We start from the raw sequence: 24643 nt of genomic DNA, 5'->3' as shown, positions 1-24643 counted from the left end.
AACTAGCAGAGGCAAAAAAGTATTCTCTATAGGCTACAGAGGGAGCATGGCCCTGCCCGAACCTTTGATCTCAGATTTCTGGCCTGCAACTGTGAGATAATCAATTTCTGTTGTTTTCAGCCCTCTAGTTTGTGGCACTTTGTCACAGCAGCCCTAGGACACTAACACCACCCACCTTGGAGATCTTTATCGTCTCTCACTTTACTGAATAATTCTCAGACATCTGGTCTCCCTCTCCTTTCTCGCAACCTTCCTTGTTCCATAACTCTCAGAAGGGAAAGATTTTTTTCTGCTGGGATCAAAAAGAGTTCCTGTCCTAGGTGAGGCTGGGTGGGTGAGGAGTCACTCGCCACAATGCCCAGAGCAGGGATCCTCTGCTGCTGCTCACTCCAGGCACAGCCTCAGAGGTTGAGGCTTCTGGGCCCTCTCCCTGGCTGGTGGGCCAGCCCATGCTCGGCGTCTCATCAACAGAACAATATCTTTGTATTTCCGACTTTCCCTTCCATTGCAGCAATTCCCAGAGAAATCAGTAACTTCCGGCTCTGCTCTGTCGGTCCTCATGCATCCGTGGTGCAAGGGCTGCTCTGAGCCTGGAGGAAAAATGATTGCAAAGTTCCACAGTGCCGCGGGGAACAGGGCACCAGCCTCTGATGCATTAATGACGAAAGGGATTCGTTAAAAAACCATCCACGAGGATGGTTTGAGCCACGAATTCTCAGCAAAGTCTAAAAATACATCCTCGGTCTTGCCTGCTTCGACTCCAGTCTTTCCTAGTTTCACCTTAACACCCTCCTTCCTGGTCTAATTTCCAACACACTGGTGACTTTTAAAATGTAACACAGCCAAGGCTCTTCTCCCAGCCACCACGGAGAAGTTTCCCCACAAGGCCTCCACACTCCTCCCACCCCAGTCAGTTGAGAATCATATGCAAGTAGTAACTGCATCTATCTTTTAAAAAAATCGTGTTTTATTGAAATATCAATTTCTGTCCTATTTTTACTGCTGGAGAAGACCAGAAAAAAATGAGCAAGGTCATGTATTTTTCCACTCCTCATGTCTGCAGGCAGCCAGAATTTTGGGTTGCAGGGGAGGGAGGGTAGAGGAATTAAGATGAGCGTACTGAAGTAGGATCGCTTCAGGTCCCGGCTCTAACGTTTACTGACTTTGGGTAAATCACACAAGTCTCAGTTTTCCCATATGTAAAGATGGAGATGATAATTGTAGTTAGGCCAGACATGGGGTGGGCAGCGGATTAAATGTGAGCACTTCCCTTAGTGCCTGGCATAGATGAAGCACATATTGTGGCTGTCAGTAAGGACTCTCTCTCTATCTCTCTTTCTCTCTCTCGCTATCTCTCTCTCTCTCCCATATTATAGGCATTTAAATGGAGAACATAAAGGAAAGAAAGGATGGAAAAGGACCAAGGGGTAAAAGGTATGGCAGATATTATCAGTGTCGCACCCACTCTCCCTTGATATACCCCTGCCATAATGTCCTCCATACCCCCTTCCCTCTGCCCCCACCAGAGGTCATTCTTTTTTAACTTTTTATTTTGAAATGATTTTAAACTTATAGGACACCTGCAAAAACAATATAAACCCCAATATAGAGAACTCCAACATACTTCCACCCCTACTCCCTCTAGATACCCTGATTCACCAATTCCAACATTCTATTACCTTTGCCATTTCATTCTATCCATTTTATGAACATCTGAGAGCCGGCTGCAAACACCATACTCCTTGAATACATAATACTTCCACGTGCACTTTTTAAATTGTGGAAGCATATATATACAACATAAATCTTTCCATACCAACCCCTCCCAAGCACACCATTCAGGGGAAAATCACATTCACCACATCACAGTATCCTCACCACCCCCATTACCAGTACTTACCCATTACTCCAAACAGAAACTCTACATTCATTTGCATTAACTCCCCATTGCTCCTGTCCCCAGCAACCTGTACTCTAATTTCCATCTCTACGATTTGTATATTCTCTGATAGTTTCTTTGGGGCTTAAATATAACTTATCTATAACAATCTAGTTTGCCTTGATACGGACTTAACTTCATTAGTATTTGCACGCTATGCTTCTAGATCCCTCTGTTACCCCACCTCTATGTAGTTTTGACACAAATTACATGTTTATATATTATGAATCCAAAACAACTAATTTATCATTACATTTTCTATTTTCCTTTTAGAGCCTGTAAAAGTAAAAGGTGATGTTACACCAAAAATATAATAGAACTGATATTTATATTTACCCATATCATTATCTTTTCTGGGGATTTTTATCTCTTCCTGTGGCTTCAGTCAACTGTCTAGTGTTCTTTCCTTTTAACCTGCAGAATATCCTTTAGGGCCAGGCCAGTGGTGATGAACTACCTCACCCTTTGTTTATCTTGGAATGTCTTAATCTCTCTCTCATTTATGAAAGACAGTCTTGCCACACAGAGAATTCTTGGATGGCAATTTTTTACTTTCAGAACTCTAAATATGTTGTCACACTTCCTTCTTACCTCCGTGGTTTCTAAGGAGAAATCAGCATTTAATGTTATTGAGGCCTCCTTGTATGGGACACGTTGCTTCTTTCTTGCAGCTTTCAGAATTCTTTCTTTATATTTGCCACTGACATATTGATTATAATGTGGTGTGGTGTGGGTCTGTTGGGGTTTATCCTCTTTGGAGTTCATTAAGCATGCTGGATGTTTATATTCGTGTCTTCATTAAATTGGGGGAGTTTTCTATCATTATGTCTTTGAATTTTCCCTCTGCTCCTTTCAGTCTTTCTTCTCCTTCTGGGACTCCCACAGGTGGCCACACCTAATGCTGTCCCATAGGTTCCTCAGGCTCTGTTCACTTTTCCTCCTTCTTTCCTTTTTCTGCTTCTCAGGTTGGATGATTTTAATGGTTTTATCTTCAAGTTCACTGGTTCTTTCTTCTGCCAGCTCCAATCTACCTTTGACCCCTTTAGGGAATTTTTTATTTCTGTTACTGTGGTCTTCAGCTCTGTTTGCTTCCTTTTCATAACTTCTATCTCTTTAATGATACTCTATTTGGGTTCATTTATCATTTTCCTGATTGCATTTAGTTCCATGTCCATGTTTTCCTTAAGCTCTTTAAGCATATTTAGGACCATTTTTAAAAAGTCTTTGTCTGGAATGTCCCAGATCTGATTTTCCTCATTGATGGTTTCTAATGCTGTAATCTTCTACTTTGCCTGGGCCATCATTTCCTGTTTCTTTCTAATTTTTGTTGAATGCTGGACATTTTGATATTTTAATGTGCTATTACTGGAATTTAGCCTCTAAGGCCTCTCTTCCTTAAGCTTATATCCAGTTAATGTTATGATAGCATTTTCCTTGAATGCCAGGAGTTAACAAAAAAAAAAAAAGAAAATACCTTTCAAGTCTTTGCAGATTGAGCTGTATGAATGCTCTCTTCTAGAGCTCATACATACACGCTTAGAGAACAGCTCTAGGCCAAAGCATACGGGCCTTCCTGCTCCTTTCTGCACAAACCTTGTCTTGGGTACGTGCATGTGGCCCTAGGGATCCTCCCATTACACAAATATGAATGTCCTTCTTCCCTGGGCATTTCCTTAGGTACTGCAGTGTATGTCCTATAGCCAGCAATCCCTTGCTCCAGGCATACACTTGACTGCTCTCCCACAGTGTTCCGTAGTTTAGCTCCATGAGCTGCCTCTACATGCAGGGCCAATTCTGGGATAGCAGGTCCTTCGAGCCACCACCAAACAGACAGACTGGGCCAGACATACATGCTCCCAGCCAGGGTTATGCTGCTGTCTCTGGAACTGGGATTGGGGATCCACACTGGGAGTGCAGGCTGGTTCTATGCCAAGATGGTGAGAGGTGGGAGAGGGTCCAGCCAGCAATAGGATCTTACTGCTTTTAAGTGCGTTTTTTCTTGATTTGATGCTCATCCTGCTAGCAATCCTTTAAGCTCTCCTGGAGCTTTGAGAAAGTTGTTTCTGCCAGTTCTTGCTGGTTGTTCAGAGATTCTATGCAAGGATGGAGCCCTGAAGCTTCTCACTCCGCCATTTGATCAGGGCCGCTGCCCAGAGTTCACTTTTGCTGCTTTCATGGACAATTCCATGTGCTTGGCAGACCGAAGTGCTAGGGAAGTCATGCCTGGTCTTAGTCTTTTAAGGCTGCCTGAATAAAGTGATGAACAAGCATCTGTTTGAGTGCCAATTTTCAAGTCATTCGGGGTAAATACCTGGGAGTGGAATTTCTGGGTCATATGATAATTCTACATTGAACTTATTGAGGACATACATCATTTCTTTCTTTTTTTTAAATTTTTTTTATTAATCAAAAAAAAGAAAAGAAATTAACACAACATTTAGAAATCATTCCATTCTACACATGCACTCAGTAATTCTTAGCATCATCACATAGATGTATGATCATCATTTCTTAGTACATTTGCATCAATTTAGGAAAAGAACTAGCAAAACAGCAGAAAAAGATATAGAATGTTAATATAGAGAAGAGAATTAAAATAATAATACTAATAAAAATATATATATAAAAAGGAAAAAGAAAAAAAACAAAAACAAAAGATACAAACAAACAAACAAAAAACCATATTTCAGGTGCAGCTTCATTCAGTGTTCCAACATAGTTACATTACACTTAGGTATTATTGTGCTGTCCATTTTTGAGTTTTTGTATCTAGTCCTGTTGCACAGTCTGTATCCCTTCAGCTCCAATTACCCATTATCTTACCCTGTTTCTAACTCCTGCTGGTCTCTGTTACCAATGATATATTCCAAGCTGATTCTCGAATGTCGGTTCACATCAGTGGGACCATACAGTATTTGTCCTTTAGTTTTGGGCTAGACTCATTCAGCATAATGTTCTCTAGGTCCATCCATGTTATTACATGCTTCATAAGTTTAGTCTGTCTTAAAGCTGCATAATATTCCATCGTAGGTATACGCCACAGTTTGTTTAGCCACTCGTCTGTTGATGGACATTTTGACTGTTTCCATTTCTTTGCAATTGTAGATAATGCTGCTATAAACACAGGTGTGCAAATGTCCGTCTGTGTCTTTGCCCTTAAGTCCTTTGAGTAGATACCTAGCAGTGGTATTGCTGGGTCGTAATCCACTCTGCCATTCTATGTCTTTTGATTGGGAAATTCAGTCCATTAACTTTTAGTGTTATTACTGTTTGGATAATATTTTCCTCTACCATTTTGGCTTTTGTATTATATATATCATATCTGATTTTCCTTCTTTCTACACTTTTCTCCATGCCTCTCTCTTCTGTCTTTTTGTATCTGACTCTAGTGCTTCCTTTAGTATTTCTTGCAGAGCTGGTCTCTTGGTCACAAATTCTCTCAGTGACTTTTTGTCTATAAATGTTTTAATTTCTCCTTCATTTTTGAAGGACAATTTTGCTGGATATAGGAGTCTTGGTTGGCAGTTTTTCTCTTTTAGTATTTTAAATATATCATCCCACTGTCTTCTAGCTTCCATGGTTTCTGCTGAGAAATCTACACACAGTCTTATTGGGTTTCCCTTGTACGTGACAGATTGTTTTTCTGTTGCTGCTTTCAAGATCCTCTCTTTCTCTTTGACCTCTGACATTCTAACTAGTAAATGTCTTGGAGAACGCCTATTTGGGTCTATTCTCTTTGGGGTGCGCTGCACTTCTTGGATCTGTAAATTTAGGTCTTTCATAAGAGTTGGGAAATTTTCAGTGATAATTTCTTCCATTAGTTTTTCTCCTCCTTTTCCCTTCTCTTCTCCTTCTGGGACACCCACAACACGTATATTTGTGCGCTTCATATTGTCATTCAGTTCCCTGATCCCCTGCTCAAGTTTTTCCATTCTTTTCCCTATAGTTTCTGTTTCTTTTTGGAATTCAGATGTTCCATCCTCCAGTTCACTAATTGTAGCTTCTGTCTCTTTAGATCTACCATTGTAGGTATCCATTGTTTTTTCCATTTTTTCTTCTTTGTCCTTCACTCCCATAAGTTCTGTGATTTGTTTTTTCGGATTTTCTATTTCTTCTTTTTGTTCAGCCCATGTCTTCTTCATGTCCTCCCTCAATTTATTGATTTGGTTTTTGAAGAGTTTTTCCATTTCTGTTCGTATATTCAGCATTAGTTGTCTCAGCTCCTGTATCTCATTTGAACTATTGGTTTGTTCCTTTGACTGGGGGCCATATCTTCAATTTTCCGAGTGTCATCCATTATTTTCTGCTGGTGTCTGGGCATTTGATCAGATTTCCCTGGGTGTGGGACCCGGCTGGTTGAAAGGTTTTTCTGTGAAATCTCTGGGCTCTGTTTTTCTTTTCTTGACCAGTAGGTGGTGCTCGTCTGTCTGCGGGGCCCACCAGTAAAAGATGCTGTGGCTCCTTTAACTCGCCAATCCGAATCTCGCAGTCGGCCCAGGAAACTGCGCGTGGAGGGGGGGGGTCGCTGGCCGCCGCGGGTGGGGGAGTGCCGGTCCAAATTGCCCAGCTGGCCCAAGACGCCAAGCGTGATGGGAGGGCCCCGCTATCCAACGTTCCCAGTCAGACCGGGGAGCCACGTGCGTGGAGGGGACCCCAATCGCCAGCCGCCCCGGCCGGGAAAAAGCTCGCCCCTCGGGTATCTCACCGCAGCGGATTCTCCCTGCCCGTTCAGCCGTTCCAGAATGGGGTACGCTGTCTTTTTGGTCTCTGTCGTGGCTCCGGGAGCTGTTTCGTATTGTTTCTGTTTCTTTAGTTGCTTTTCTGGAGGAGGAACTAAGACCTGCGCGTCTTACTAAGCCGCCATCTTCTCCAGAAGTCACCCATTTCTTTTTAATGGAAACTCTTTCTATTATATTTTAAGCAGTGTGAGGGCTGGGACAATGTCTTCTATTTCTGAAGTCTCCCTCCAGAGAACTAGAGAAAGAACTTGATCTAGAATGAGTCCTTAAGGTACCCTGCATTCACCCTTCTGTCTGTATTCAATTTCTACTCTCCTGCTTCTGTTGATGGCTTCATTGCAACTCAGAATGAATTTGTTGAAGATTCAGTTTTCAGAAACACATGTTACGTTCTGTTTGTATGGTTAATTATCACCACCCACCTCAATGTATTATTAATATTTAAAACCAGATGTAGCATTTCACAAATCTTTTACAATTCACAGATGGTGGATGCCTACACATAGCTGATTATTGTATGCCCTGGGAATAATTTTAAATGTTCAGTATTCTTACATACTAGTGAAATATGTACTTTGTTAAGCTCAGCTAACCATTTTTCCTTATCCCTGAAATTACTGCTTTCAGTGTGAATGCTGAATCTCAGATACCTGCATTTATGTATTTTGTCTTTTTCTGAAGGATTCTCATACATTTGTACATTCATTCAGTGTATATTACAATGAATAAAGAAAGAAAATACCTTACTTTCCTTGTGGAATTAATTTTTGTTTGTTTGTTTCCCTTTTTCTTTTTCCTTTGTGGAATTAACTTTTAAAGAGGGAAAAAGAAAATGCGGGTGGGCGGGCCGCGGTGGCTCAGCGGGCAAGAGTGCTTGCCTGCCATGCCGGAGGACCTCGGTTCGATTCCCGGCCCCAGCCCATGTAAAAAACAAACAAACAAACAAAATATAATAAAACAAGAAAATGTTTAAAAGATGTTTCCCTTTCTTCCTCCCTTCCTTCCTTCCATCCTTCCTTCCTTCTCTCTGTCTTTCCTTCCCTTCCTCCCTCTTTAAAAAAAAAAAAAAAAAGAAAAAAAAAAAGAAAATGCGGGTGTCCATGAAATCTGGAAACAATGATGATATTTTATTTTATCATATTGATGACATTACGTGTACTTGCCTAGGTTGTGCGACTTTATGTACACATTTTGCATTTCATCACAGGAAGCAAAGATTATCTAGTACAGTTGATTCTCATTATTCATGATGGTTATGCTCTCTAAATTCTCTGCAAACACTGAATTACTGAACACTGAACTACTGCTCCCAGGGGAAATACTGGGTGAATAATCTTTGGTCAGAACATTATGGTCAACTGATCAATATATAACCTCATTTTATATGTGTTCCTGTTTAAAGACATCTTATTTAATATATATTGTTGATTTATTAACATTGGACTTATGGCCAACAGCACTATAACTCATCCCTGAACGAAACTTATCTAATACATGTGCTTCCTCCATCAGGCAGCAGGCAGCAGGAACGCTAGGAGCACTTTAACACTATCCCTGGAGATCATTTTAGTGAATTCACCAATAGAAAGCACAAAAATGTGAAAAATCCAGCACTAAATATACCACAAAAAGGACATTTGTTTATAGTATAAGAGCTGAAACGAAAAGGTGGAACATTAGCCTTGGTTGACCCCAGCTAGAGTGTTCTAGATTGCTAGCTGCCAGAATACAACACACCAGAGATGGATTGGCTTTCAATAAATGGGGATTTATTTAATGTATAATTCTTCAGAGAAAAGGCAGCTAAATTTCAACTGAGGTTCTTTCTTACATGGGAAGGCAAAGGGTGATCTCTGTTGGCCTTCTTGCCAGGCCTCTGGGTTCCAACAACTTTCCCTGGGGTGATCCCTTGCTGCATCTCCAAAAGCCTGGGCTGAGCTGCGAGTGCTGAGATGAGGTATGCTGAGCTGCTTGGGCTGTGCTACGTTGAACTCTCTCATTTAAACACCAGCCAATTAAATCAAACATCATTCATCACAGCAGGCACGCCTCCTAGCTGACTGCAGATGTAATCAGCAACAGATGAGGTTCACATGCCATTGGCTCATGTCCACAGCAACAGAACTAGGCACTGTCACCTGGCCAAATTGACACCTGAATCTAACTACCACATAGGGCAACCCAAATTTTTCACCACTCTGCTAATGCCCATAAAAGACTGAAAAGTGCCATGAGTGTTGACTTTGGGATTCCAGATAAATTTGAGTGGGTAGGCAAATTCATAAATATGAAATCTGTGAATAATGAAGATTGACTGTATTTTTTTTTATTTTTAACTTTTTTATTGTATAACATATATACAAAGCAAAGAAATAAAAAAGGAATAGTTTTCAAAGCACTCTTCAATAAGTAGCTACAGGACAGATCCCAGAGTTTGTCATGGGCTACCACACAATCCTGTCAGATTTTTCCTTCTAGCTGCTCCACTATATAGAAGGATAGAGGGCTTAAATATTTTTTACCATCACAATCACCTTTTTTTCCTTCTTTTTTTGTGAAAAATAACATATATACAAAAAGCTATACATCTCAAAGTACAGCACCACAATTAGTTGTAGGACATATTTCAGAGTTTGACATGCGTTACAATTCCACAATTTTGTATTTTTTTATTAGAGGAGTTGCGCATTTACAGAATAATCGTATATAAAATGCAGAATTCCCATACACCACCTATTTTGGTTTGCTAATACTGCCGGAAATACAATATACCAGAAATGGGTTGCTTTTTTTTTTTTTAACTTTTTTATTGTGTAGTATAACATATATACAAAGCAAAGAAATAAAAAAGCAATAGTTTTCAAAGCACTCTTCAACGAATGGTTACAGGAAAGATCCCAGAGTTTGTCATGGGCCACCATAAGATCCTCTTGTATTTTTCCTTCTAGCTGCTCCAGAATATAGGCGGCTAGTGGGTTTAAATATTTTTTTATCATCACAATTGACTTTTTTCCCTTCTTTTTTTTTTTTTGGTGAACAATAACATATATGAAAAAAGCTATACATTTCCAAGCAGAGCACCACAATTAGTTGTAGAACATATTTCAGACTTTGACAGGGGTTATAATTTCACAATTTTAGGTTTTTACTTCTAGCTGCTCTATGATTCAGCATTCATATTCATTTGTTAAGTCCTCTCTTCTATGTCTCATTCCATCATCACCTTTGATCTTTTCATACCTCTCATTGGGGTTGTTTTGACTATGGAAATTCTAAATTTTTTATATTGGAAGGGTCTGTCACTAATATGGGGTAGTGAGATGGGACTATCTGATGTTCTGGAGAGGCTGGGCTAGGTGTCAGGACTTATCTGGACCAGGAACCCATCTGGAGGTTGTAGGTTTCTGGCAAGTTACTTTAGTGCCTGGAACCCTTGTGGACTCTTATAAATTGCCCTAGTGTTCTTTAGGATTGGCTGGAATGGTCCTGGTTGGGATTTGGCAGGTTGTGATAGGTAGCAAGGTCTACCTGAAGGTTGCGTAACAGCAACCTTCAGAGTAGCCTCTCGACTCTATTTGAATTCTCTCTGCCACTGATACTTTATTAATTATGCTTTTTTCCCCATTTGGTCATGATGTAATGGTTGATCCCATGGTGCCAGGTGTGGATTCATCCCTGGGAGTCCTCTCCCACATCACCAGGGAGACTTTCACCCCTGGATGTCATGTCCCACATAGGGGGAAGGGCAATGATTTCACTTGCAGAGTTGGACTTAAAGAGACCAAGGCCACATCTGAGCAACAACAGAGGTACTCAAGAAGTAACTCTTAGGCATGCCTATAGGTAGTCTAAACTTCTATGCTATCTACATAAGCTTCACAAGAGTAAGCCTCACGATCAAGGGCATGGCCCAGTGATTTGGGTGTCCCTAAAGTTTGACACAGTTATCAAGGGATTCCCTGATGGTAAGGTTTAATAGTACGTAGTCTTTCTCCCATCCCTCAGGGGACTTTGCCAATACTTTTGATTATCTGGTTAATACATTCTAGGATGTTTCCAGGCATTACAATAATCTATACAGGATTAAAGCACCTCTTTTTCAGTCTATGCTCTTTGTGTTTCAGTTGTTCAAATGAGCTATACAAGATAGGTTGAATTAGATTATGCACTACAGAAAATTTCAGTTCCAGATCAATAAATCTTTCTTCCATTGGTCTCAAAGAACATGTGTGGTTCTAAAATATAGACACTGTCTTCCTTACCCGTATGTTCTGAATTACTTTAACCCCAACCTGTTCGGCTTCGTTCTTATCCCTAAATATCAGGTTATTTATTTAAAACAGCCTCTTCGAATACAGAAATAATAATCACCACTCTGGACTTCATATGTCTGCTCTAAAAGCTTACAATCTAGGCCCCTGTTTTCTTATAAGCATTTTCTAAAGGTGACCATACCATTGTGGTTTTTTTGCTTCTGGTTTATTTTGTCTCACCAAATAAATGTCCCACATGTTCATTCACATTGTTGTATGCCTCACGACATTGTTCCTTTTTGGAGCTGCACAGTCTTCATTCATAAGCATACATCATCATTCATCAGTCTACTTCTCCATCAGTGCATCCTGTAGCCACCTGCATTCATTGGGCATCTTGTATAGGGTCCAAAGTCCACAGTCCATCAACATTCTCAATTTTAGATAATTTCATTGTTCCCAAGAGACAGAAAATCAATAAACACACCCTCACCAATTAGGAAATCTAAACCTCATCTTAACTCTTGTCCCTCACCCCATTATTTACCTCTGCTGTTGCTGTGGTAGTACTGATGGTTTCCTTTTGAACACAGCTCATAACATGGAACAGCAGTTTTCCCCCTGGACCCTGGACTTAAACGCTCTTTATCTTTGAATAATATCTTTGAAGAAGTTCTTACAAGAACTCATTCATATTTCTAGTGTGAGTCAGTGGGACACATAGGTCTAGACAATCCCTTTCAATCTTGTTCATCTTCAATATGGTAATATTACTTCTATAACCACAAGAGAATCACCTTTGCTCCTACCTATCTCCCTACATCGGAGTTCAACCTCATTAGCTAATGGTTCACCCCTCCCTACCTTCTACGTATCTCTAAATCTTCTGTATTATGTATTATAAGTTTCTGATTATACTTTTATGCTGGTCATAAAAGTGGAATCATACAGTTTCTGTCCTTTTGTGTCTGGCTAATTTTGTTCAGCATTATGTCATATAGCTGGATTATGTTTCTTAATCCATTCTCCAATCTGTATCTTTTAATTGGTAAATTTAGTCCGTTAACATTCAAAGTTACTACTGAAAAGGCATTTCTTGAGTCCATCATCTTATCTGTTTTATTTTATTTGTCAGATCTATATATTCTTTTCCCTCTTACTCTTTGTATTCTTTAAATTACCCTTAGCGTTACTCTTCAATTCTGTGCTCTCCTCCAGACTTCCCTCTCCTGTCTTTTTTTTTTTTTCAGCTGGCAGAACTCCTTTTAGTATTTCTTGTAGGGCCGGTCTCTTGTTGACAAATTCTTTCAGGGGGTTGGCTTTTATAAAGGGAATTTATTAAGTTACAAGTTTACAGTTCTAAGGCTATCAAAATGTCCAAACTAAGGCATCCAGGGACAGATACCTTGACTCAAAAAAGGCCGATGTCTGTCACATGGAAAGGCATGTGGCTGATGTCTGCTGGCCCTTGTGCTGGTTCTGTTGCTTCCAGCTTCTGAAGCCAGTGGTTTCCTCTCTAAGCCTCTGTGGGCCTTCTACTTAGCTCCTCCGGGACACAACTCTGGATTCTGGCTTGTTTAGTATCTCATGGGAAGGCACATGGCAACGTCTGCTGGGCTCTGCATCTCCAAACATCCATGTTTAGGTGTCTGCTCTCTCTCTCAGCACTCTAAGCATCTCCAAATGTCTTTGTCTGAATCAGCTCTCAAGCAACTGTATTTTCTCCAAAGCATCTCCCCTTTTAAAGGTCTCCAATAAACTAATCAAGACCCATGGTGAGTGGGCAGTTACAACTTCATCTAATCTAAAGACTGTACCCACAATTGAATGTGTCACATCTCCATGGAAACAAACCAACAAAAAGGTCCCACCCACAACTGGGTGTGTCACATCTCCATGGAAACAATCCAATCAAAGTTCCCACCCCACAATACTGTATCAGTATTAAAAGAAACAAGGCTGCCCCCATAAGCCTAGATCAGGAAAAAGGACACAGCTTTTCTGGGGTATATAACAGCTTCAAACCAGCACATTACCCTATGATGAACACCAGGCATTAATGTGGAATATTTATTACAGTTGACAAAAGCAAGTCATAATTGTCCTATTGATGATAGCTCATGGTTTACCTTAGGATTCACTATTTGTGTTGTACAGTCCCAATTGAATGTATTTCTTTTAATTATGTAAATTCATGACTTAAAATCCTACATCCTATTCCCATGAACCTCTTTTTAGCATGGACTTGACTCCCCAAACAATGACATTCAGCTCCAAATGTGAGTTCAGTCCAGATTTATCCACTGGAAATAAATGCAGCAGAAGTAAGTAAAACAGAATTATGGAATGATGGCAAATTATGGGGTTACAGCTGTGAAGCTGCTGGTGGGCAGAACTGGCTGGAAGTTGACATGGGGGTTGGAGTATCTTTACCTCACAGGTGGCTCAGGCTTGAAGCAGCCAAAATTTTCTCCGTGAATACCATAGAATTTGTGTCCTTGGAGAAGGTAGCATTGTTAAGATGGAGACCGACAGGATAGATTGGTCTATCTTCTGCAAGACCCTCAGAAAATGGCAGCAGAGACCAATAACTGAGATTGCCAAATGTGCCTCACACCTTGAAATGCGGTCCTTGAAGGCTGACAGCATCTGTAGCCAGAAAGGTGAGGTAGTCATGAGGCCCCCATTTAAGAGGATTCCTCAGCAGTGGTGGTGCTCCCAGCCTCCAGCCCTGCCATGGCAGTCTCCTTCTTGGACACATGCCCGTCCCCTCCACATGCCCCAACACCCCCGAAGATGTAGCATCTGGCTGCGGACAGGTGCGGAATGGAGGCATGAGGAGTCTGAGCTGACTATGAGAGTTAGTCAACATCAAAGTTAGAAAAGGGACAGCCCCCACAAGCCCACCCTCACCTGACACCAACTGCAAGTTCGAGGGTTCCCTAACTCACCCTGTTCTCATAATTCGCCAGAAGGACTCACAAACTCCCTGAGAGTTGCTACCTTCATGGCTGTTGTTTATTACAGAGCAAGGTACAGGCCAACATCAGCCAAAGGAAGAGACAATGGAGGAAAATTTCACATGCAGAGTTTCCAGTGTCCTCTCTGTGTAGTCATGGATGGCGTTACCTCCTCCCAACATCAGTGTGTGACAAAATGCACAGAGTGTTGCCAATCAGGGAAACTCATCTGAGCCTCTGGTGTCCAGAGTTTTTACTCGGGCTGATTACACACTGTCAGCATGTCTGACATTCCCTCCTGGAATTGGGCTAATACCTTTAGTCTTCAGCCCCTTTGAGGGCAGACTGATATGAGATAGCCCAAAACCCCCACCGTAAATCACATTGCTAGAGTGTCCAGTAGATAATGCTCCCATGCAAGAAAAAACATTCCTATCTAGCAGGACATTCCAAGGGTCTAGAGATACCCTCTCAATAGCCAAGGGCAAAGGCCAGCCTTCTCTTTGGTCAAGGCTGATTCTTCACTACACATGAGGGCAGTGCTCCTGAGGTGGGGAGAAGTTTGCAGAGCTTTGGCCATTCAGGTTTCCTGGCCCAGCTGGTGCTGGGAGGCAGTGACAGGGAGAGGAGCCTATGACTTGGGATAGCAGAAGCCACCAAGGAGGCAGCAGGGTACAGCAGTCCTTTAGCTGAGTGGGCATTTCCTACTGGGGATCAGGGGGGTATGGAAGGTATTTCAGGTACAACTAGACTTCACTGTTTGTGTTTCTCTGTGGAGCTTCCTGGATTGAAGCACTGGCTACTAACCCCTTTAAGGAAATAAAAATGAAGCTCACAGAGGGCAGGTGACCTGACCAAGATATGAAAGTCAACAGGTAGTTAAATAGATAAGTAGATAATTGTGGAGAGCCCTCTGATGCACAAAACTGCCCTATGTATATTATTTCCTATGGGTCCCCATAAAGACCATGTGATATACTTAGAGGAAAGGTTTATCATCATTATAGTTGAGGAAGTCTGGGCTCATAGAAGTAGCCTGTTTGAGGTCACACAGCTTATAAACACAGCAGGGTTAGAACTGGATCCCAGACCTTCTGTCAGTTTCATGACAATACTGACGCAAGGCAAAGGTACTTACTCTGAGTATACTATAGAGGGTCAGTCTAGAATTTCGGCCCCAGCATGACACAGCTGTCGTTATCATACAAACTCCCAGTCACAGCAATCACCATCTATTCCTCTGCTGGAGGTGGTTAGCTTTTGTGTTAAAAATAACTCATTCTCTTAAACAGGAAATATGTCAAACTGCTTTACCAAAAAGAGATTTAAGTATCTGTCCAAAAGAATTGAAAACTGGGACTGGAAACAGGTATTTGTCCACCAATGTTTATAGCAGCATTATCCACAGTAGCCAAAAGGTGAAAACAGCCCAAGTGCCCATCCAAAGACGAATGGATAAACAAAATATGGTACATCTGTACAATGGAATATTATAAAGCCACAAAAAGGAATAAAGTTCTGATCCAGGCTACAAGGATTAAGCCAAAAACATTATGCTGACTGAAAGAAGTCAGACACACAAAGAAAAACATTGTGTGATTCTACTTAAATGAAATATATTAAAAAGGCAAATTAATAGAGACAGAGAGGAGATTAGAGGTTACCAAGGGCTGGGTGAAGGGAGGGTATTGTTTGGGTGAGAGTTTCTGTTTCAGGTGAGGGATGCCAGAAAAGGTTTGGTCATGGATGGTGGTAATGGCAGCATAATATTATCAGTGTAGTTAATGCCACTGAATGGTACACTTCAAATGGCTAAAATGGCAAATTTTATGCTATATACATATACATGCTATAACAACACATTTTTTTTAAAGAGAAAGAGAGAGAGATTCAGACACTTGTATTGTTATAGTCTCCTGACTATTTCTCTAACAATTAGGAACGTGTTGCCACAAGCTCATGAACTCATGAGGCAGTAACCATGAGCCTCACCATCACACCATCTTACCTTCAGGCTACATTTATTTCCTTGCTTATGTATTTGTTTGTTGTCTTCCTTCACTGGAAAGTCAGCTTCATGAGACTAGGGATCTTGTTTCTTCTTGTATTCCTCAGCATCTTGAGTAATAAATTTTTGTTAAATTAATGATATCCAACCCACAGAACAGGCACACAAAGGACTCTTTATGACAAACACATGCCTAAGCTTCAGCTGAAGGTCACACTATTGAAGCAGAATTTGACAGCTTTGACTTCAATGAAACTGGTCCAAATCCCTGAACACAACCAAACTTTCCTCATTCACGCTTGATTTGGACAACATTTTACTGGGTTGCTTATGATTACATTTGTTTTAATAAGGATTTCATTATAACCTTGTTACAAATTTTAATTTTGCAGACTGAATATCTTTGCTCTGAAAAAAATACTCTTCTATGTTTGACACAGAAGCTTCCCATTCATTCCCTGCCCCCAGCTGTGGGGTGTGGTTTTCAAGCTGGGATTCTTGTCCTCTCGGTCACATCTCTAGTGCCATCTATAGGCAGCTGCAAAATTTATGCCCAGAAGTAAAGAAAGATAAAGGAGTTTGGATACGTCAGGATTCCTCTGGCAATAAGTATTATGGTACACACATAAAAACATTTTTAAAAAGAAATTTCACGTTCACTTCTTATCAAAAGCCTTAATACTTTATCTGGTCTTTGGCTAAAAATTGCCCTTCTAAAATCTTATAATTAAAAAAAAATTTATGGAATAGCCAAAAGGTAGAAACAACCCAATGGATGAATGGATAAACAAAATGTGGTATATCCATATAATGGACTATTATAGATAAAAAGGAGTGAAGTCCTAACACAGGCTGCCATATGGATGAACCACAGCCTAATGGGACCAGAGTTCTGTTCTGGGTGCTGACGGAGTTTTGGGAATGGATTGTGGTGATGGGAGCACAACATTGGGGATGTAATTAAAGCCACTGAACTGTTCACTTAAAATGGTTAAAATGGCAAACATTATGTCATATATATATATATTATTTTTTATTTTTTAAACATAACAACATACAAACACGAACATTCTTACCATATGATCATTATTCTTGGTATATAATCAATATTATCACATAGTTATATATATTCATCACCACGAACACCTCTCAGAACATTTCCATCAACCCAGAAAAAGAAATATAAAGAAAAAAGAAAAAAATTTGTACATACCATACCTCCATCCCTCTCCCTCACCGATCGATCACCAGCATTTCAATCTACTAAATTTATTTCAACATTTGTTCCCCTTATTATTTATTTCTTTTTAATCCATACGTTTTACTCACCTGTCGATAAGGTAGATAAAAGGAGCATCAGACACAAGGTTTTCACAATCACACAGTCTATGTCATGTATTTTTTTATCACAATAAAATTAATATAGGAGAGGTTAAGAAAAAAATTAAGATCTCCCCTTCTGGCCAAGATGGATTAATTCTCCTGTCTCTTATCCACCTAAAAAACTGGACAAAGCATACTAAAAAAGTTTTTAGACATAAAACAATAGGCAGCACAGGACAGGGGTGCTATAAGGCAAAGCCGGAAACAAATGAGGCAAAGAATGACAGATCACGGTGCAACACAGTGCAAGGAGGGGGAACCCAGGCAGAGCATGGCGGACTCCCAGAGCTGAGCATTTAGGGAGGCCAAAGCAGCTAGGGTTTGTAGGGCAGAGTACCAGAGGGGAGAGAGCTGCACAGAGGGTGAGTTCTGAAGAGCTGCCAAGGATCCCTCTTGAATCTTCAGCCGAGCACGATCAGCACATGCATGTGAGGAAACCACCCAGAGTCAGGGGAAAGAACCACTTGAGAGAAGCAAGTAGAGCTATTCCAGAGCTCACACAGAAGGTAGAGTACAGTGGGGTATTGCCTCAGTGGTGGGGCAAAATTGGCCCTAGACTAAAGATTGTTCTGGCTCCATTTGACGAAACCTAAAAGCCTCCAAAGCAAGAAAGCATTTCCAAATAACTTAACTATGTTCCAGGACAAAGTTTAAGAATTATTTTAATAGGAGAACCTCCAGCACCCAAGAAAGTAGAGTTCATAATATTTGGAATCCAATAAAAAATTATCAGGCATGCAAAGAAGAAAGGATGCAAAGAAGCACAGATGACAGAATTAATAAAATATTAAAATGATTTCTATAGTTGATATGTGTGATGGTTTAAAAGGATGTATGCCCCCTAGAAAAGCCATGTTTTAATCAAAATCCCATTTCATAAAGGTAGAATAATCCCTATTCAATACTGTATGATTGAAAGTGTAATCAGATCATCTCCCTGGATGATGTGATTTAGTCAAGAGTAGTTGTTAAACTGGGTTAGGTGACGACATGTCTCCACCTATTTGGGTGGGCCTTGATTGGTTTATTGGAGTCCTATAAAAGAGGAAACGTTTTGGAGAATGGAAGATTCAGAGAGACCAGAGAATGCTGCAGCACCACAAAGCAGAGAGTCTACCAGCCAGAGACCTTTGGAGATGAAGAAGGAAAACGTCTTCCGGGGAGCTTCATGAAACTGGAAGCCACGAGAGAAAGCTAGCAGATGATGCCATGGTCGCCATGTGCCCTTCCAGCCAAGAGAGAAGCCCTGACTGTGTTCACCATGTGCCTTCTCACTTGAGAGAGAAACCTTGAACTTCATCAGGCTTCTTGAACCAAGGTATCTTTCCCTGGATGCTTTAGATTGGACATTTCTATAGACCTGTTTTAATCTCGGCCTTAGAACTGTAAACTAGCAATTTATTAAATTCCCCTTTTTAAAAGTCATTCCGTTTCTGTTATATTGCATTCCAGCAGCTAGCAAACTAAAATAGATCATAGTACCAGAGAGTGGGGTACTGCTGCAATTTGCTAATACAAAACATGTTGGAACCGCTTTTTAAATGGATTAGGGGAAGACTCTGGAAGAGTTGTGAGAACCTTGAAAGAGAAGACTAGAATGCTTTGAAGAGACTGTTGGTAGAAACATGGACTCTAAAGATACTTCTGACAACGCTCTAGACAGAAATAAGGCAAGTGCTATTTCAGGCTGGAAGATGATCTTTGTTTAAAAATGGCAGATAATCTGGCAAAATTGACTAGTGGCTTTGGCTGGAAGGCAGATTTTAAAAGCCATGAACTTGGATATTTAACAGAAGAGGTCTCCTAATTAAATGTGGAAACTGCAGCCTGATTTCTGCTCACAGCTTATAGTGAAATGTGACAGGAGAGAGATAAGCTGAGAACTGAACTCCTGGATACTAAGAAAGCAGAAATTGATATTATGGAAAATTCTGGGCTTCCAGGAGAGGAGACCCCAAAGAATGGTGCCCCATGTGAGGATTTGGCTAAATGTGGAAACAGCCAGCCATTTCAGAGAAAGCCAAGATGAGACATGGAGTTATCCAGGAAGGATTTGTGGAAACTCCTTATGTCTGATGGGCATGATCCGAGGCTATTGCATAGAAAGCCAACGAGAGTGCTGTGGGACCTGTAGAAACAGAGCAGCTGCCAGTCTGGACTGGGGGGTTCAAAGAAGGGACACATTGGAGGAAAAATAACTTCAGAGGCAAAACCATGGAGGCCGGGGTCTGAAGTCAAGAAGCCTCAGGCCAGGAGAGCAGATCCACCCAAGCTCATGAAGAGGGTAAGTTTGCCCCTAAAGCAGAGGATGGGCCTTCCACCTCATTGTAGTGGAAAAGTCATGCCGCCTCAGGCCTTGGAGAGGGTGAAGCACATTCCTTGGGGTTTGGGGAGAGCCTGGCTGCCACCACATGGTGGGGCTGAGCGTGTGCCCCGGAGATGGCAGAGAGCCCGGGTGCAGCCCCACTGCTTGGAGAGGGTGGAGCCGAAAAAAGGTGGTCTCCCCAGTGTCCCCCAAGGTTGCTCTTGGAGAGAGGCAGGCCTCAGCGTAAGCCTTTGGAAAGGGTGGGACTGCTGCTTTCTAAAGCCCCAAGGATGAATGATTCTCAGACTTTGAAATCTAATGAACTTTGCCCTGCAGGTTTTCGAAACCGCTTGGGTCCTGTGACTCCAGTGTTCCTTCCTCCCTATGGAAATGGGTATATGTATCCTATGAATGTTCCTCCTTTGTATGTTGGCAGCAAATAACTTGTTTTGAGTTTTTATAGGTCCAGAGCCAGAAGAGAATTTTGCCTTAGAACGGACCATGCCTGTAACTAATTTTGATAGGAGTTTGTACTGTTTCTAATTTTGTTTTTTGTTTGTATTGCTACTGAAATGGTTTAAGGATTTCTGATATTGTTATGAAATTAATGTATTTTGTATATGGGGAAAACATGTCTTTTTTTAGGGGCCAGAGGGTGGAATATGCTGGTTTAAAAGGATGTATGCCCCCTAGAAAAGCCATGTTTTAATCAAAATCCCATTTCATAAAGGTAGAATAATCCCTATTCAATACTGTATGTTTGAAACTAATCAGATCATCTCCCTGGATGATGTGATTTAGTCAAGAGTAGTTGTTAAATTGGGTTAGGTGACGACATGTCTCCACCTATTTGGGTGGGCCTTGACTGGTTTATTGGAATCCTATAAAAGAGGAAACGTTTTGGAGAATGGAAGATTCAGAGAGACCAGAGAATGCTGCAGCACCACGAAGCAGAGAGTCCACCAGCCAGAGACCTTTGGAGATGAAGAAGGAAAACGTCTTCAGGGGAGCTTCATGAAACTGGAAGCCACGAGAGAAAGCTAGCAGATGATGCCATGGTCGCCATGTGCCCTTCCAGCCAAGAGAGAAGCCCTGACTGTGTTCACCATGTGCCTTCTCACATGAGAGAGAAACCTTGAACTTCATCAGCCTTCTTGAACCAAGGTATCTTTCCCTGGATGCTTTAGATTGGACATTTCTATAGACTTGTTTTAATCTCGGCCTTAGAACTGTAAACTAGCAATTTATTATATTTCCCTTTTTAAAAGCCATTCCGTTTCTGGCATATTGCACTCCAGCAGCCAGCAAACTAGAACAATATGTTTAAGATAGAAAAAAACATGAGCATGTTAAAGGTTTATAAAGTTGTAAACATAGAACATATAAAAAAGACCCAAATTGAACTTCCACAGATGAAAAATACACAAGCTGGGCCTATCAGCAGATTAGGCACTGTAGCAGAAAAGAGTAATGAAATTGATTGCATGAGAAATGATCTAAAGTGAAACACAAATAAAAAACTGTGGCCAAAAAAAAAAGAACAGACATCAGTGAGCTATGTGACAACTTCAAGCAGCCTAATATATATGTAATTGGAGCTCCAGAAGGAGAGGAGAGAGAGAAAGGGATGGAAAATATTTGAAGAAATAATGGCATAAATTTTTCCAAATATGATGAAAACTATATACTCATAGATCCAACAAGCTCAATCAACTGCAAGAAAAAAAGAAGGAGGTGGGAGGAGACGAAGAGGAAGCTGACAACACCAACGTATATCATAATGAAATTACTTAAAGTCAGTGGTAAAGAGAAAATCTTGAAAGCAGCCAGAGAAAAGAGAACTGTTATGTTCAGGGAAACAGAGAAGAGATTGATTATCAGAGTTCTCATCAGAAACAATGCAAGCCAGAAGGCAGAGCAGCAACATCTTTAAAGTACTGCAAGAAAATCAGCTTCAGATGAACACAAAAATTTTGTTCCTCTCAGCAAGAGGGAATTACTTAAATGTCCACATGAGGAGATGGTTTAAATACATTATGGCAGAGTCAACTGATGGACTATGAAAAGGAACAGTACATTCTACAGTGATGTTTAATGATATGGAAAAATATTGACCCCATTTTTTTTAACTTTTTTTATTAATTAAAAAAAATTAACAAACAAAACATTAAGATATCATTCCATTCTACATATACAATCAGTAATTCTTAATATCATCACATAGTTGCATATTCATCATTTCTTAGAACATTTGCATCGATTTAGAAAAAGAAATAAAAAGACAACAGAAAAAGAAATAAAACGATAATAGAGAAAAAAAAAGATTATACATACCATACCCCTTACCCCTCGCTTTCATTACCACTAGCATTTCAAACTAAATTTATTTTAACATTTGTTCCCATATTATTTATTTTTATTCCATATGTTCTACTCTTCTGTTGATATAGTAGCTAAAAGGAGCATCAGACATAAGGTTTTCACATTCACAGAGTCTCATTGTGAAAGCTATATCATTGTTCCATCATCATCAAGAAACATGGCTACTGGAACACAGCTCTACATTTTCAGGCAATTCCCTCCAGCCTCTCCACTACATCTTGAACAACAAGGTGATATCTACTTAATGCGTAAGAATAACCTCCAGGATAACCTCTCGACTCTGTTTGGAATCTCTCAGCCATTGACACTTAGTCTCATTTCACTCTTCCCCTTTTGGTCGAGAAGGTTCTCTCAATCCCTTGATGTTAATTCTCAGCTCATTCTAGGGTTTTTCTCAGTCCCTTGATGCTGAGTCTCAGCTCATTCCAGGATCTCTGTCCCACGTTGCCAGGAAGGTCCACACCCCTGGGAGTCATGTCCCACGCAGAGAGGGGGAGGGTGGTGAGACTGCTCATCATGTTGGCTGGAGAGAGAGGCCACATCTGAGCAACAAAAGAGGCACTCTTGGGGGTGACTCTTAGGCCTAAATTTTAAGTAGACTTGACCTATCCTTTGTGGGGTTAAGTTTCATATGAACAAACCCCAAGACTGGGGGCTCAGCCTATAGCTTTGATTGTTCACACTGCTTGTGAGAATATCAAGAATTCAACTTGGGGAAGTTGAATTTCTCCCCGCTCTCACCATTCCCCGAAGGGGGCTTGCAAATACTTTTCCAGTCACTGATCAAATCACTCTGGGATTCATCGGGGCATCACTCTGGACAAACCAACAAAATCTCATGTCCTACCTGAGATTCCAAGTACTTATGATGTTCAATCAAACTATCTACATGAGTTATATTAGGAAATGCTCTAGTCAAAATACAAATTTTGCAACAAATAAGTATTTTTTGCTTTAGTCTCACACACAAGGTGACATTTTAAAGTATTAATTATCATCTACTTTCAGCACCCTGCAATAATGACATTCCTTTGTTCTTCCTCATGCAAAAACATTTTTAAAATTTGTACATTGTACATTTCACTATTATTATACACTCTAGGCATTCCTAGATTATACCATCTCGATCTTTAACATCTATCTTTCTTTCTGATTTCATTTATATCCCCAGCCCTCCCCCATCTATCATTCTCACATGCAGCTTCATTCAGTGATTTAACATAATTACATTACAGTTAGGTAGTATTGTGCCGTCCATTTCTGAGTTTTTGTATCCAGTCCTGTTGCACAGTCTGTATCCCTTCAGCTCCAATTACCCAATATCTTACCTTATTTCTATCTCCTGATGGTCTCTGTTTCCAAGTAAATATTCCAAGTTTATTCACTAATGTCAGTTCATATCAGTGAGACCATACAGTATTTGTCCTTTAGTTTTTGGCTAGTCTCACTCAGCATAATGTTCTCAAGGTCCATCCATGTTGTTACATACTTCAAAAGTTTATTCTGTCTTAAGCTGCATAATATTCCATCGTATGTATATACCACAGTTTGTTTAGCCACTCGTCTGTTGATGGACATTTTGGCTGTTTCCATCTCTTTGCAATTGTAAATAATGCTGCTATAAATATTGGTGTGCAAATGTCCATTTGTGTCTTTTCCCTTAAGTCCTCTGAGTAGATACCCAGCAATGGTATTGCCGGGTCATATGGCAATTCTATATTCAGCTTTTTGAGGAACCACCAAACTGCCTTCCACAGCGGTTGCACCATTTGACATTTCCACCAACAGTGAATAAGTGTGCCTCTTTCTCCACATCCTCTCCAGCACTTGTCATTTTCTGTTTTGTTGATAATGGCCATTCTGGTGGGTGTGAGATGATATCTCAATGTGGTTTTGATTTGCATTTGTCTAATGACCAGGGACGTTGAGCATCTCTTCATGTGCCTTTTGGCCATTTGTATTTCCTCTTCTGAGAAATGTCTGCAAGTCTTTTTCCCCATTTTGCAATTGGATTGGCTGTCTTTTTGTTGTTGAGGTGAACAGTCTCTTTATAAATTCTGGATACTAGACCTTTATCTGATATGTCGTTTCCAAATGTTGTCTGCCATTGTGTAGGCTGTCTTTTTACTTTCTTGATGAAGTTCTTTGATGCACAGTGTTTAATTTTGAGGAGCTCCCATTTATTTATTTATTTATTTCTTCAGTGCTCTTTCTTTAGGTGTAAGGTCCATAAAACTGCCTCCAATTATAAGATTTATAAGATAAGTTTGTGCTGGTTTGAAAGGAAGTGTGCCCCCTAAGAAAAGCCATGTTTTAATATAAGTCCCATTTCATAAGGTAGAATAATCTCTATTCAACACCACATGTTTGAAACTGTGATTGGATCATCTCCCTGGTTGATGTGATTTAGTCAAGAGTGGTTGTTAAACTGGATTGGGGGATGACATGTCTCCACCCATTTGAGTGGGTCTTGATTAGTTTCTGAAGTCCTATAAAAGAGGAGAATGAGAGATTCAGAGAGAGCAGAGAATGCTGCAGCACCACGAAGCAGAGAGTCCACGAGCCAGTGACCTTTGGAGATGAAGAAGGAAAACGCCTCCCGGGGAGCTTCATGAAATCGGAAGCCAGGAGAGAAAGCTAGCAGATGATGCTGGGTTCACCATGTGCCCTTCCA

The 24643-nt window shown here is 40.6% G+C and overlaps 1 protein-coding gene and 1 long non-coding RNA gene across 4 annotated transcripts in view; one reads left to right on the top strand and one right to left on the bottom strand.

Moving 5' to 3' along the window:
* The window catches only part of LOC143666960 (uncharacterized), a 120826-nt gene that overhangs the window by 41502 nt on the left and 54681 nt on the right, over positions 1 to 24643 (bottom strand). The window contains exon 6 of one of the 3 annotated variants that reach the window (XR_013167795.1): positions 15830 to 16009. The exons of the other annotated variants lie outside the window; for them this stretch is intronic. This is a non-coding gene — a long non-coding RNA (uncharacterized LOC143666960). Of the gene's footprint in view, positions 1 to 15829; positions 16010 to 24643 lie in introns of those variants that run through there. 3 annotated transcript variants of the gene reach the window in all.
* LOC143666958 (oncomodulin) overlaps positions 1 to 24643 on the top strand; it is a 120665-nt gene that overhangs the window by 49033 nt on the left and 46989 nt on the right. The gene's annotated exons all lie outside the window — the stretch shown is intronic.

This window comes from Tamandua tetradactyla, chromosome 23, assembly GCF_023851605.1.
Source record: "Tamandua tetradactyla isolate mTamTet1 chromosome 23, mTamTet1.pri, whole genome shotgun sequence".
NCBI classification, from domain to species: domain Eukaryota; kingdom Metazoa; phylum Chordata; class Mammalia; order Pilosa; family Myrmecophagidae; genus Tamandua; species Tamandua tetradactyla.
The sequence above is the reverse complement of the archived record's forward strand: the minus strand, read 5'-3'. Positions and strand labels throughout refer to the sequence as shown.